The following is a 16,748-nucleotide window of genomic DNA, read 5'->3' on the forward strand; positions in this document are numbered from 1 at the left end:
CAGATGTGTGAATTGTTGTTTTCTTAATGAAAATAACAAAATTAGTTGTTTAAATCTACTTATAGAAAACGGTTTACTGGATATGTTTTGAAGTCACTGGGCCTCATTACACGGATGGCGGTGGACCAAGGTGTTATTAGCACCTTGGTCCATGCCGGTAAAATACCGGCACCGCCTTGGTGGAAAGGGGAATTACCGCCCTATTCCAAGGTTGGTGGGGCGGTAATTCCCCCTTCCCCCATTGTCCTTCCCCATTCCCATTTTTGCCCCATAGGGCATAATGGGAATGGGGAAGGTGCTAATTACGGCACCACAAATTGCGGTACCGTAATTAGCTCCCTGGTCCCTTTGCGGGTTGGTTTTTAACGCCTGCAAAAAGCAGGCGTAAAATTCTCCAACCCGCAAAGGGACCTCGTAGTAAGGCGGTAAGGGTTTACCGGTACCGGTAAAATACATGTACCGGTAAACTCTTACCGCCTACCGTGTAATGAGGCCCACTGTGTACTAACCCCTATGCACAACAACGTTTTTTAAAATGTGTGTGTTGTTTACCGATGAATTTGTTGATATGATTATTGTGTACAATTGATGATAGAAACCATGAACAATGAGTTTTAAAAAATGGAAATAATTAAAGATTAACTATTTTTTTTATACAAACGATACTCTGGTCTCAAATGCTGTTTTTTTAAATAAGCATTACATGTGAGGGAATTTCACAATTGTTGTGCCAGTGCAAGAGAGGGGCGAATTTGACACCTACAAAAATGTGTTCTTTGTGACCATCACTTCAGCTAGGAGGATTGGGGTTCTAGGATCCCCCATTTCTCCCATGTCCTTGCTATGAATTCTCACTGATGGCTTGGTTCTATGCTCCTGCGTGAGCTTCTGACACAAGTTGGTTTCCTCCTTCCACTTTAACAACACGATTGTGCTTCTCAAGATGGTCCACCCATGGGGTTCCATGGAAGGAGAGATGATTAATTCACTTACTATCAGCAGGGTGGTAATGGCCTCTAGTGAATGCACAGTGACCTCTAGATCCAGCAATGTCCTTCTGGTGTCCTTTGGTGCTGGTCATGCAGGGTCAGCTCCTCCACAACTCTAAGTTCATAAATCAAACTCCCAATCACCTTGATTTATGAACTGTCCAGAATTACCCATCCACCACGGATCCAGGGTAGACCAACCAAGGTTCTGCCTCCTCCTAGTCAGCTGTCCAGGGATTACCAATGCCTCATATTTACTGGGCTGCTACGTGGGCTCTCCTGGACCCCTTTATCAACCACTTATGTCTGTGCCAGTCATTTGGCCCTCATCCCGAGTTAGGACTACACCATGGAGTAAATAGCTGCATGGTTGGCAACCATGGAGCTATTTACTCCATGGAATACCGGCATAGTGAATGGAGTAATTTCCGGTCCATTCCAAGGTTGGATGGACCGGTAATTCCCCATTCACCATAGCCCTTCCCCATCCCCATTTCTGCCCCCATAGGGCTCAATGGGAATGGGGAAGGAGGAAATTACGGCACCGTAAATTAATTTACTCCAAGGTCACTTTGCGGGTCCCGTAATTTACTCCTGCTAAAAGCAGGAGGTAAAGAGGGACCCGCAAAGGGAACTCAGAATACGGAGGTAAGGGATTACCGCCATCGGTGCCCTTACAGGCGCCGGTAATCCCTTACCTCCAACCTCGGAATGACCCCCATTGTAGTCTTTCAGAACATGGTACATATGTTTTGAATGCCAAGCATTAGGGTATTGTGTTTACAAACAAAGAGAACTTAGACTGTTGGATTGTATATTTTATATGGTTCCAACCTGAAGCTTGGCATGAAAACTGGGGGCAGGAAGAGGAACAATGTGGTAATGACTACATTACTTACTGGTAATCTTTTTTAATATGAGTCCTCTACTTTCTCGTTCAGTCATACTTCAAAACACTTATATCCCTGGAGATTTGGGGTATGGCAATGTTGTTGTTAGTCCATAGGATTCTGTGTGAGTTCTGCTGCTCTGTATGCCCTCCAGAGGAGGGAGAAGCAAGTAGGTGATATGCATGCAAGAGCAACTTAATTGCCTATCTCAGATTTGTGGATAATCTCTTCTTTAAGAACTGGGATGTGCAAAATTAGGACCCTATTCTAATTCTGCTCATCCTAGTGATAATGAGGGAGGGTGACCTCTGCCATGAGACAGATAACCCTCTGATAAAATAAATAATGTAATATAAATGCATTATGCTTCTTACACTATGGCAAGCGTTTAAGAAGTGTCATCTTCATAATTATTGCCTGATAGTGTAATTGCAGTTACCAATCTGTCAATAGCCCACGAGCAGGGATTGGGGTGCAGGACTTGGATGAGGAAGAGCAGATTTCAGACAATGAGTATTACTGTGAAGTAATCTTGGCATTACATCTTGTCCCTCTTCATTGACCCAGTTCTAATGTATGACTGTATACAAAGCAGTAAAATGGCTTTTGACACAACAAATTAGAAGTCATCAACATGCAAAGCTTCACATGAATGTTTTCAATGCAAACAAGAGTCAGGCTTAAGAAACAGAAGTAACAAGTCTGTAATTTGTGACAAAACATCCCCCTGGTTGTCAACACACCTCTAATGGGTATACAGTAGTAGTATCCCCATATGTATGGTCACCATACATATAGTCGCCGGGAAAAAGGCTCTGGTGACTTTATAAATGGGACTATATATATGGGTCAAGGGCAGAGGGGGTTTTGAGGGTGTCCCCCACACCCCTTGAAAAATAAATATGGTTATGGGGGTTGTAGAGGTGTCCCCCGCATGTTCAATATGATAATGTTCCTGAAAACCACTGCCATTTGTTGGCAACATTTTTGTCCAATAATATTTTTGCAGGGACATTATAACAAGGAACCCTCTAATGGAGGTCCCCTGAGCACTAGACAGGAGAGGAAGTTGGGAAGAGTCTTTGGTCATGGAGATGGTAGATGGCACAATCATTTCCCCGCTTCTCTAGCATGCTGTAAGGCTAGTATAGGAGAACAAATTGAAGATATACTTACCCAAGTGGCTTGCAAGGAAGACCACAAACACCAAAGTTAAGACCCAGCTTAGACAGGGGTTTTATAAGGAGCAGACTTTCTAAGTGAAAAACATTAAACAGGCAGGAGGCAAAAGGAGCAAAGACAGCAATACCACAACGGGGTTCCTGAAATGCCCTTTTGCAGCCAGCTGGCCCCTCAGAGTAGATAAACCCAGACCCAACAAGAACCCTTCATTTAAGAAGTAGAGAAATGTAACTGGGGTCATGACAAATGTTCCAAACCACCACACCCTCATCACACCATATACAAAATGAATTCCAGTGTTGGATTGGGATTTTTTGTGCAGATTTTCTGGAATTCTGGATGGCAAGAGCTACGGGCTTCGAAAGGCCCTGGCGATTTAGTCCCCTTCACTCTGTAGCTAAGCCATCAGGACATGTCTTGCTAGTGCAAGTGGCAGTAGGCAGGTCTTCATCAAGAGAGATAGGGGCATTACGAGCTTCCAGCTCGGCCTTTCAATAAGGATAGTAGAAGCAGGTACAAAGATTTCTTCGTCCACCAAGGACCAATCAGGATCTATGTGAGCCTTGCTCACCAGCACAGCTCTTGGTGGGATAGGGAAAGTTGGAAAGGCATACGTGAGACCGCTTTACCACATCACAGAGGACCCGTGGCACCAACACAAAAGTTCAGATCTTTGGCATTGTGGGTGACTGCATGTAGGTTTCATTTTATAGCCCACGTTGAATGTAGTAGTCCCTTGATGAGGGGAAGATGGCACTCAAAGATTCTGCCAGGGTGCTGTCCACTTCTGGGTTGTAGGGAGCAGTTATTGATAGGAGCTACACCTCTGCCGCAGTTAGGAGTTGCTGAGCCACTTACTATACGAAAGAGGACCTTTTCTCTTGTCAGTGTTCTTTTAACAGTAACATTGCCTGTGCTGCTGAGAACATTTGCACACTCGAGGAATGGAGCAAATTACAAAGAAAATAGGAAGAACACTGACATTATCAGTGGAAGACCTGTAATTCATCTCCATGGATCACTCCCCTGCATCCCCTTGTCTCACAGGGAAACCCCCACCTTAACTGGCCAGTGTATCTGAGGGCTTGAGTGGGCGACTGCGAGAAGGATGTTGATATACAAACACCACTGCTGCTGCCCTGGAAGGAGTGGGCCGTCCCGAATCTCGTTTTTGCAATCTATTGAAGATAGATCCTATGTGTCCAGGCTGTGCAGGGCAAAGCAGTTCAGGTGGAACCTGTACCCTGGAACCACAAACACAAAGGCCACCAAACACAAAGGCCACCATTTCCCCCTGGCACTGTTACAATCAGCGTAGCAGGGTTGTCTCTCCAGCCAGAACGATTTAAAGACGAGACTGAAGATAAGTAGTCCGTGATTGTAACTGAGTTTGCAACTCACATGCCATCAGTTTTGGCTGTATCTAGAGGGACATGTGGTTACAGACAGGGGATGCAGGTATATAAGTAACTGTAAGCAAAATGTATATAAATCTATCATTAAGGGTACCATAAATGATGTGACAATGGTTTTCACAAATGTTTTGTTCTGTTGCCCTTACTGCTTATTGGGGGCCAGTAATAAAGGTAAAGGGTGGAGATGAACACATTTACACAGAGTGTTACAAGGAGTTTCACAAAGGGTTTCACAAACAGTCTCATATATTTTTCTTTTTTATCCAGAAAGAGGAAAGGTAAGAATAATGAATTCAATATTTTTCAGAAGAGGAGAAACAAGAAAAAGGACTTCATAAAACAGCAAAATGAAATATAAAATATCAGAAACAGGGCATCAAGTGTTAAATAAAGACACCATAAATGATCTGGGTGGCGAAAACACAATGGGCCTCATTACGAGTCCGGCGTTAACCGAGGCGGTAAAACCGCCTGGTTAACGCCGGACTCGTATTACCATTCCGCCTCCGTGATTCCCGGAATTACCGGGGCATCACACCCCGGCTTTCCGGGAATCACGGAGGCGGAATGGTGTAAATCCCCATTCCCATTGAGTCCTATGGGACTCAATGGGAATCGGGATCATGGAAACACCGGCAGCATCTTGTAATGCTGCCGGTGTTTCCTCGTCCGCCTGCAGGCGGGCGGTGTTAAACCCGCCAGGTCAGACCTGGCGGGAACATCACCTCCCGCCTGCAGGGGTCGGGATCAGGCGGTCCGGAAACAACGGTGGCGGCGGGTTTACCGCCACCGTTATTTCCGGACCGCAAGGGTCGTCATGAGGCCCAATGTCTCCTGCTCTCAAACCACATTGAACAGCCCTGTTTATCATCTATAACCCAAACACAGCCCACAAAGAAACTGGAAGTGAACTGGCTCTTATATCAAAGAATCAAAGAGCCTGTAGGACTCTGGGTGGTTCTCTGACTCTCTCTTAGAGGTTCATCTATTAGTATTGGCCACCCAAACTCTAGTCTGGCTGCTAAACAAGGATACAAGCTTAGGCAATATTTTGGCCTTCTGCCAAATCTATGAAAATGCACCTGAATTCCAAATATAAGATTAAGTTCAACTTGCAGGTTCGGGGGGAAATAAGTTACCTCATCGCAATCATGACGAAAGAATATTAGGGGCACAGTTCGAAGAATATGAAGAGAGGGGATATGGAGGGTTAAATGCATTGGGCAAAGGTTGAGGTTATACATAGAGTCGTCCTTGATAAATGTGTTGGTGGAGCTGTTGTGCTCCAGTAAAACTGTACACCTTACTCTTTAAACTGCACTGTTGAGTTCCTGGGTAATCATTAGTGATCATCTGCCTTGACGTCTTCTGCAATGAGTGAGAAAGCAAAGTGTTCCACCAGAAGACACAATGCTGCCAAGTCATTACACAGCTACTTACATATTTGTTGAGCCTTTTTCAAACCAGTTTTTCCCAGCTTTAGAAAAGCACTCCCAATGTTATGTTTCTTCTCTTCGGGATTCCACATTTTTTGTCATAGTAAATTGCCCTGATGTTCAACACTGGCTGTTCTGGGGATCTACTACATAAATAAATAGTAGTCCATTTTCTATAAGTACTATGTCAGATTTTTTGGAACACATGTGAGGGAGTGCATATGGCAATTCCAGAGAGACCTGTTGTTGGACTGTGGGAGTTCTCCACTGGAACATTAAAGGCAGTAGGCTCTTACATTGCATGACAGCCAACAACCATATCACTCCAGAATCTATTGTTTATTTCTGTGCAGCAAATTCCTCTGAAAACAATTGACAACAGAATTGTCATGCCAGAAAGTCATCAAAACATGAGTCCAGACCCCAAGAATGAATGGCTGGGAATAGAGTCTTACTATTAAGCCAGTTAACTCGTGTTTATTTTCCACAGCAGCAAAACAATTTTTTTTCAAATTCAACAGAGTTTTCTCCAAATCCTGGGACTTAAATTCCCATGATACCCTCATAGGCCATCACGGCTGTCGAGGCTGTCCCAAGACATGGAGCCATAAATAAACAGCAGCCACCCTTGAAGACTTTCATTTTCTTTTTCCTACTGCAACTCAGACAAGATACATATTACTCTTTATGTGTAGCGATTTAAATACATGTTTATACTAATTACAGGGCCTGAAAGCAGGGGCACTGACAGTAGTAGGAAAATATGGAGAAATCATAGGTTGGGGATTTCTCTTTTGAGAAATGTCTTCAATCACCAGAAGAAGCAGAGTAGCAAAATCAGAATGCTACTTTGAAATTCATTAAATCACAGATCAGCAAATCAGTGCCCTGTTCAAAAACCCTTCTAAATAATGCAAAGAGCAGAGTGTATTGTAGGGACCCAGAGGAGTGTAGGGACACACAGGATTCATGTGGAGAATACAGACTTCAAATGGATGGTGCATGTTAGGGAGAATTCTCTGTTTAGGCTGAATTTCCTAACCTAGTGAGTCCCCCAGCAGCTTTGCTGGATTTCTGGAGTTTGTTTTTTTCCATCCTGCCAAGAGTGAGACTCTTTTTCTCCCACTCTTGGACATGAATGTGTGTAATTCCTTTGAATGTCAATGTGTTCTATGGGGTCTTTTACTCCATAGGGTCTCATATGTTTTGCTATGTGTGTTACACCTCACCCTACGTGCCGTAACATTGGGGCGTCCTAGCGGACCTCCGCCATAGGCTCCAAACCCGGGGACTGACTACTGTCTCCCCGGGCATGTAAAGTCACCATTGGCTTTACTAGACCTAAATTTACTAACAGAACTAGTACAAACCATCCTATTGTGGACGTACTAGTAGGGGTAATTCGATTACTCCTAGGTCTGTTATTCGAGGGGGCACTGTCCCGTCCCCCCTCGTCGAGTTTTGGCTGGTGGCAGTGGAAACTACTTGTTATGTTCGACCCCGAACATAACCCTATGGGATTCTTCCCATTGTTGGAGATTGATCCTTTTCCTCGTTAATCTCTAACATACCATCAGTTTACTTATCTTAAATAAGTTTACTGGATGGTATTTTCTGCCAGAACTCGGTTTTTAAAATGGCGTCTGTGTTCGTCTCTGTGACTCCTAAACCAAAGGTTGAGCCCTTTGTTCCACTTTTGGCGGGCTCTGTACAGAGTCCCTCCAAAGTGGTGCCATTCTGCCTGGGTTACCACAGGGGTGTGGGAGGGGGTTTAGGCACCCTGGACCGAGTTGCCTTGCCAACTCCGGTCGAACTCTGGTGTGATTGGCCCAAGTGGTGAGCCTCCCCGCTCACCACTTAGCATGTGTTGATTGACAGCTAGGCTGAATGAATGGAGGTTTTCTGAATAAAAGCAGGGCTTTTGGGACTGGATCTTCAGAAGTCGCCACAGGACCTAAGAATCCGACGAGGGTAACGCTGAGCCGACCTGCACGACGACACCTCCGGTGGATCCCTGCGGAACCGACTCGCCACTTCCCCGACGACAGAGGAGATCACTCTGCCGGAGAGTCTCTTCCCCTGACTGGTGGGAACAACCAGTCCCCTTTGCTTTTTCTTCGATCAAGGACGCAGTGGTTGAATTGCCCGTGCAGAGCACCTCGGCAACTGGATAGCCACTACCCCTGCACCGCGACCAAAAGGTGGTGCCTTGTGACGGAGCACTCCTCAGCTGGTCTCTTCCCTGGTGGTGCACTGGACTTCACTTTTCTTCGACGACGAGATCATCTCTACTCTTGGCAAAGACCTGGCGTGCATCCACCACCAGGAACAACTGCCCCCACCGGAGCTGTCTCTCCACAAACAAGGTACGTGTCCGCCTGGCTTCCCTTTCTGCCGGATCGAGTGTGGTGTCTTAATCCTTGCCTTTCCTTTGGGTCGCCTCCAAGCTTTCTTTAACGTGTTGTTCTGAACTGGTCCAATCTTCCGATAACAATTTGCTACAAAGACTCGAATGCATTTCCACTAAGAGACTTTTTGGGACATATCGCTTTGCCTCTCTCCGAGTGGGCCTGGCCTCTGAACTTTATGATCTATCGTGGTTCTTGTCTTCTTGCCTTGCATTTTTTCGTGAAGTATTGAGCTGTGTTGATTTCGTAACCTGCTTATTTTTCTCTCCCGTCCTAACAAATACCAGAGTGCCATCTAGGTTGAAGCATACACCTCTGTCTGCAAATAAGTGATGCTGGTAGAACCTAGACTTGTCGAACTATTGTTAGGGGGATTGATCTGTTTCCTTCATAGAGTAATTGTAATTGAAGTGTTTGCCGGGATAGTGCCAGAGTGTTTTCTATAGAAGTGTCGTTATAAATAAATACCTTTATATCTTTACACCAAAGCCTTGTTGCGTGTTTGCTTGTCTTACTGTGTAGAATTGCCCTATATTGTATACTCCACATACTGCCTAACTCTTCTTGAGAGAAGTCTGACTGCTCAGCCACAGCTACCAAGTGAATCTGTGTGGTACAGACTGCTACCAAGTGGGTTTACTGCCAAACACCTGTAGTCCTAAATCTTTTGCAGTGGTCCCAGAGGGAATTGCACAGGTTTCCGCCTAACACTGGTGTACAGCGGTGGGATTTGTATCGAGTATACAGTTTAGAGTGATTTCGACACTTTAGGATAAATAACCACAAAGCTTAGCACTATAAAGCAACTTTCAAAAACATGTCTACTATGGAAGCTTACAGTCAAGAGTCCTTGTCCGGTGAAAATACTGAGAGTTTACAAGCTCTCTGTAGGCAAGAGAATCTTTCTGTAAGAGGCAAGAAGTTAGAACTTATAGCGAGATTGCTGGAAAACCAAAGTCTGGGTACTGCTTCAGAGGAACCAATTTGTCCAGCAAATGTAGATAACAGTGATGGTGTTGATCAAAATCGTAATTGTGATGATAGTGATGAAGAGGCTGAAGAGGAAGGAGAGGCTAACAAAACTGTCTCCCCTGCTCATCTACCTGCCTTACCAGCTGTACCTACGGGGCCCATACCAGGTCCCACATGTAACCCTGCTTATTTTGAACTTGAAAAAAATGAAGCTTGAATTAGAATACAAACGGTACTTGGCTCAATCTGAATGAAACCAAGAGCTCGAGTTCAGACGATGAATGCCCAGGCTGAGCAGAAGCAAGCTGAGTTAAGACTCAGGGAAATAGAACTTAATCACGAGTTAGAGATGAAAAAGTTGTCTGTGGAAAATGCTTCTCTCTCCTCTGGTTCCTCTAGGAGCTCCAGTCCCAAAAGACCCCAGATGCCGAAGGAATTAGTGGGTATGTATGAACCGAGATTGGATGTGTTGGATTGGTTAAAACTGTTTGAGTACAATCATGGGCTCCAGGACATCACCGGGAATGAGTTACTTCCCTGGTTGTTCTCTAGGCCCCCCCCCCTATTGCGACTGATGTGGTAATGGAGTTGGGGGAGGCGGATAAGACGGATTACGAAAGTGTGAAACTAGCTTTAATAGCTGGATTCGGGAAGACCCCTTCCCAGTATCTTAAGAGGTTTAGAACCCTCAAAAAGCATGATGGTACCCCTTGGGCTACCTGGGTGAGTGAAGGGTTGAAAAACTTAGAGGGATGGATTAAGGGTTACAAAGTGAACACGTATGAGGGTATGAAGAATCTTTTTATGTTGGAGTCGATTTATGATACCTGTTCTCCTGAGCTCAGACAGCACTTGGCTGATTCAAAGGAATTGAATTCCCGGAAGCTGGCTAAGGCTGCTGACTTATGGGTTGCCAACAGGGCTACTCATGAGGATTCTGGGGCAACTCGGAAGAAGGATGAGGGAAAACAGCCCAAAAAAGACTCAAAAGAGAATTTGAATAACTCAAATTCCAAAGAGGGCCCCAAACAAAACCAGAAGTGTAAGCCACAAGGAAAACCGCAGCAGAATAGTGTGTCTTCTGGTGTCAAACCAGAAGGGGGCCAGAACAAGCCACCATTCCTAAAAGCATTCGGTAAATGCTTTGTTAGTGGCTCTACTGACCACGTGAAAGGAGATCCCAGATGTAAGGGTAAACCTTCAGGGGTCCAGCTTGTCTCCTTAGCCTTCGCTCCAGAAGAGGAAGTCCAAATGGCAAGTGGAAACTTTCTACTGCTAGCTGACGAACCCATTGGAGTCTCAGCCAGCGTTTCTTTAGTATCTCTGGGGTTGTGGGAACAACAGAATTTAGATGTCTATAATTCTATCCCCGATAATACTAAAGCGTATTATAAGGACAGTGTCCAGGTGAATGGTCAGGAGACTCCTGCCATTAGGGACACTGGGGCCAGCATAACTGTGGTGGATAAATCATTTTTTCAGGCTGAGGATGTTGCTAAGGCACCCAAACGCCTCACCAAGTTAGCTGGAGGGCCTGTGCAGATGCTTCCCCAATTACCAGTTCTCATCCAGTGTAACGACATGACTGTGAAGATACCTGTCAGCATACAGAGTGAGGTACCAGGAAGCGTACTGTTGGGTAACGATTTGAAAACTCTCAGAGTTGTATCGCATACTCCCAGACCTCCTAGTAAACGGTTACAGGAGCTAACCAGACCCGCAAGAGAGAAGACCATGCGCGGTACTCTCCAGGAGATGATGAAGAAAGAGATCACTCCTGCTCCACTGGAATTGTCGGCCGCGGTCTCGAAGAAATCATAAGCAAAAGGGAAACCTAAGACTTCAACCCCAAAACCCGCAGCCAGCACTTCAGTGCAGCCAACACGGACTTCCCCGCGGTTGTCCAAAGTTACACCCGTAACTCCACCTCCAGCTGAGGCTGAGAGGGAGATACAACCCTGTGTGGTAGAATTAGACTCTGAGGAAGAGCTAATGGAAGGCCAGGAACTCATTGGAGATCTGGATCCTGTTGACCATCCTGAGCTGCAGTCCTTACTGGCAGAAGGTGGACCCAGCAGGGCAGACTTCAGTAAGGGACAGAGAGAATGTCCAACTCTGGAAAGTCTTCGCCACCAGGCAGAAGCTCAGGCTGAAGGGCAAGAGCCTGGGAAATACAGGTTGCACTGGGAAGATGGCCTCTTCTACAGTGAACCGACCGAGTCTGCACCTGGAGACTACAGGCGACTTGTAGTACCCCAAGAGAACAGACCACAGTTCTTGCAGTTAGCCCACGAGATTCCTTTGGCTGGTCACTTGAGTTTCAAAAAGACTAAGGAAAGGCTCTCCCTCTACTTCTATAGGCCAAAGATGGGGGCCGAAGTAGAAAAACACTGCAGGAGCTGCCACACCTGCCAGAATTCTGGTAAGGTTGGCTCCAAGAATGTGGCACCTTTAGTGCCTCTCCCAGTTGGGGGAGTCCCGTTTGAGAGAGTAGGGATTGACATTGTTGGTCCCCTTGATCCTCCCACCTCCTCAGGCAACAGGTTTATACTTGTTGTAGTAGACCATGCTACTAGGTATCCTGAGGCAATTCCTATGAGGACTGTTACAGCTCCGGCTGTGGCTAAGGCCCTCCTTGGTATTTTTAATAAGGTTGGGTTTCCTAAGGAAGTAATCTCTGACAGGGGGTCAGACTTTATGCCCCACTACATGAAAGCCTGTGGAGTTACTTACAGGTTCTCAACGGCTTACCACCCACAAACCAATGGGTTGGTAGAATGGTTCAACCGAACCATGAAGAGCATGATAGGTGCTTTAGAGGAACCCCTTAAGCGTAAGTGGGACCTTCTACTGCCAGGCCTTCTCTTTGCTTATAGAGAAGTCCCTCAGGAGGGAGTAGGTTATTCTCCCTTCAAACCTCTCTATGGTCATCCCGTCAGAGGTCCATTGGCCCTGATTAAGGAGGGGTTGGAGAGTGCTCCTTCCCCCAAGCCAGTCAGAGTGACTGACTACGTGATAGGTCTCCAGAGGAGAAAGTCGCACATGATGACAGAAGCAAGCGATAACTTGAAAGCTGGACAAGCATTGGTCAAGCACTGGCACGATCAAAAGGCTAACATGGTTGGGTTCGCTCAAGACCAGCTCGTTCTCGTTATGATCCCAACAAGGCAGAGGGCCTTGCAAGACAAATGGATGGGACCCTTCAGAGTTGTGGGGAAACTCGGAGAGGTTAACTATCTGGTGGACTTGGGCAATCCCAAGGAGGCTCCGACAGTCTTCCACACCAACCGACTCAAAGCGTATGTCTCATGACCTGATGTAGGAGCGTTGCTTCTAGCATCATCCGAGGAAGAAGAAGAGAGTGAAGCTCTTCCGTATCTCCTCAGAGGCTTGCCTTTTGACGAAAAAATTGAAGGAGTAAATCTCTCTTCCAATCTGACACCCGAGCAACAAGAAGAGTGCAAATCCATGTTGAATCAGTTTGCCTCTCTGTTCTCGCTTTCACCAGGCTTGACCCCTTGGGGCCAGCATGACATACTCACTGGTGACTGTCTGCCAGTCAAAAGCAGAGGATACCGAATGTCAGAGCACGTACGAACCGATATCAAAGGTGAGGTCAGCAAGATGCTTGATCTAGGGGTAATAGAGCCCTCTACAAGTCCATGGTCTAGCCCAGTTGTGTTAGTACCAAAGGCCGGATCCAAAGAACTTAGATTCTGCATGGATAATAGAGCTCTTAATGCAGTCACCAAGACTGATGCCCGCCCTTTGCCAAGAACAGATGAGTTGGTGGATAAACTTGGCGCCGCCAAGTTCCTCAGCACATTTGACTTGACGTCAGGCTATTGGCAAATAGCCCTGACAGACCACGCCAAGGAGAAAACTGCATGTTCTACCCCCGTTGGCTTACACCAGTTTAAGGTTATGCCTTTCGGATTGAAGAATGCACCTGCTACGTTTCAATGGATGGTAAACCGGGTTCTGAACGGGATGGAGGACTTCTGCATGGCATTCTTGGATGACATTGCAGTGTTCAGCAATTCCTGGGAAGAACATGTAACCCACCTGAGAGATGTTTTGCAGGCTCTTGGACGAGCCAATCTGACCATAAAGGTGAGTAAATGGCAAATTGGACAGCGTAAGGTAGTCTATCTTGGACATGAGGTAGGAGGTGGAGAAATAAGGCCTTTGCTCAGTAAGATTGAAGCTGTGCAAAATTGGACAGCACCTACTACTCAAACCCAAGTGAGAGCCTTCCTAGGCCTCACTGGGTATTACAGGAATTTCATAGAGAACTATGGGACCATAGCTTCTCCACTGAATGTCATCTCCTCACCCAAATTTCCTAAAAAGGTTAGATGGAACGAGGAGTGCAATCAGGCTTTTGAAAACCTGAAAAAGGCTCTTTGCCAAGCCCCAGTACTCAGAGCTCCTGATTACCGCCAACACTTGATTGTGCAGACAGATGCTTCAAATGTAGGGATAGGTGCCGTACTCAGTCAATTGGATGGGAAAGGTAGGGGGCACCCCGTTTGCTTCATCAGCCGCAAGCTGAAGGATCCTGAAACAAGGTGAGCAACAATCGAAAGAGAGTTGCTATCGTGTGGGCTCTGAAGAAGTTTAGGCAGTACTTGTATGTTTCTACTTTTGTCATTCAGACTGACGACCAACCCTTGAGATGGTTAATGCAAATGAAAGGGGAAAACCCAAAACTATTGAGATGGTCGATCTGCCTGCAAGGGTTTGATTTCACCATTGAGCACAGGTCAGGATGTCACCACAAAAATGCTGATGGTCTCTCTAGGATGTATGTTATCGACTAGAGGTATGAGATTCATCCGAGTGGGCCTGGCCTCTGAACTTTTTGATCTATCGTGGTTCTTGTCTTCTTGCCTTGCATTTTTTCGTGAAGTATTGAGCTGTGTTGATTTCGTAACCTGCTTATTTTCCTCTCCCGTCCTAACAAATACTAGAGTGCCATCTAGGTTGAAGCATACACCTCTGTCTGCAAATAAGTGATGCTGGTAGAACCTAGACTTGTCGAACTATTGTTAGGGGGATTGATCTGTTTCCTTCATAGAGTAATTGTAATTGAAGTGTTTGCCGGGATAGTGCCAGAGTGTTTTCTATAGATGTGCCGTTATAAATAAATACCTTTATATCTTTACACCGAAGCCTTGTTGCGTGTTTGCTTGTCCTACTGTGTAGAATTGCCCTATATTGTATACTCCACATACTGCCTAACTCTTCTTGAGAGAAGTCTGACTGCTCAGCCACAGCTACCAAGTGAATCTGTGTGGTACAGACTGCAACCAAGTGTGTTTACTGCCAAACACCTGTAGTCCTAAATCTTTTGCAGTGGTCCCAGCGGGAACTGCACAGGTTTCCCCCTAACAGTGCACATTAAAAATGGAAATGCATATAATTGCAGTAAGCACATTTTTAAAATGCTAAAGGTTCAGGGTAACAGATCATCTGTCCGGTTTGCACTGTGTATATACTAATCTAAACTAATCCATTAACACCCTTACTCCATAATTTGTAATATGTCTTTAACAAATCAGTGCAAAGCAGGCTAAGATGAGATGTCAAAAATGAGGTGCTTTTAACAACGTGCAAGCACAGTTCACTGGCTGTGGTTTCATTACACGAAATGTGAGGAAAATATGCACTGTTGAGAAAGCACCATTGTGTGCAGGAAATGATTGTTGCAACTGTATTTGCAAAAATATTCTTCAAGGGGAAAATACTGAGGCCAGATCGGGTGATGGTGCACATCAGGAAAAGCTGCACGTTCTAGTGAGATAGACATTCAGGAGACAGTGGGGGTTTGGGCAGTCAAAGAGCAGACAAGCATTATTGTAACATTATTTCATTAATGAGAACATGCTTCAGCAAATAATTGACAGGGAAGAGATCCCAAAGTTCAGAATAAAGAACCAGCACATTTTTGTGTTGGATAATCTGGAGTCAGGAAATAGGTGCATAGGAAGATGAATGCTAAAAATCAAGATTTATCCTAAGACTATTCATCACAATGTGTGGATAGTGGGTGGGGCACAAAATACATTTTATCTGGGAAATGACATCATGCACAGAATGTGTTGGACTTCCTTAATCACAAGGTGTGGTCTAGATTGGGGGGAGGTGCACCTGAATTTGAGGACAAGTGACATGCTTATCATTGCACGCAGATGGCCCCATATGTGACTGAAGTACAGATGAAAAAGGATGTTATCATTCCTGAATTTACCAGGCAAGTTACAATAATGCTAAAGCAAAGAAAGGAACAATAGATGAAAGATTCTGATGCATTTGTGTGCCTACGTGAATCCATGAGGCAGCAAGGGTTAGAATATGAATATACACCACTAGTAGAGATTGGGGATGGACCCATTAAAATCCTGGTGGATAATAAAGGATGCCAAGATATTCATTTAGAGGAGAATTCAGCATTAGGAATGGCAATACAAAGATCTCCTTATACTGCAGATTTCAGTAATGCAGTGATTGGGAATATCCCTGAAAGGCATATGAATGAGCAGGGTGCGTTGCCAGAGTCTTTGGATTTTCAACCTAAAGGAATATTTAAAATTCAGTCTGTGTATCCTTATGAATAGAGTGAGACAGTGTGCTGTCATCATGACAATCGCATCCTATTTAATGCAAGGGAAAATAAAACGGAAAAACAGCATATTGAAATGGAGGTCAATATTACAAAATATTTAAATTTATCAACTCTCCATAGAGATACAGCCACACGGTTAGAGGAGAGCACAGAGGTTCCTCTGTTAGAGGACTTCCCAGAATTTTCAAAAATAGTAGAAGAGCAGGTTCAGGCTGCAGGCACATGCACACATGAAGAAGAAAGGGGTCAGTTGAGGGAAATATTTGTGGAATTTAAAGAGGTTTTTGCCAAAGACGCGTATGATTGTGGCCTAACAGATTTGCATGTTGCCACATTGCCAGCGGGGCATGGTAGGGAACCAGTATTTGTGCGACTATATCGATTGCACCTAGCATGTTTAGAATCATTGGCAGAGATAATTAAGAATTTAGAATCCAGAGTAAACATTAGGCCCATTCATAGCACATCAAATACTCCCATATTGAGTGTGTTAAAACCTAATGGCCAATGGCATTTGTGTCCAGACCTATGAGAGTTAAACAAAACAGTAACTATTTTCAGGTAGCCACTCCCATTTATTGATCAGGTTCTCGCACAGGTCCACGGGTCAAAGGTGTTTACCACATTAGATCTTACAGCTGTATACTGGTGTGTGCCACTGCCTGAAGATATCCAAAACGTGTTTGCATTTTCTTTTACCAAATCCCAATATGCATGGTCCAGGACACCTTTTGGATATGTCAATAGTGGGAGTGAATTCTGAAAGATTTGAGGAAGGCGCTCCCAGATGCATTGGAAAGGGGGACAAAAGTGTATGTAGATGATGTG

This window comes from Ambystoma mexicanum, chromosome 5q, assembly GCF_040938575.1.
Source record: "Ambystoma mexicanum isolate Mex_15411 chromosome 5q, UKY_AmexF1_1, whole genome shotgun sequence".
NCBI lineage: Eukaryota > Metazoa > Chordata > Amphibia > Caudata > Ambystomatidae > Ambystoma > Ambystoma mexicanum.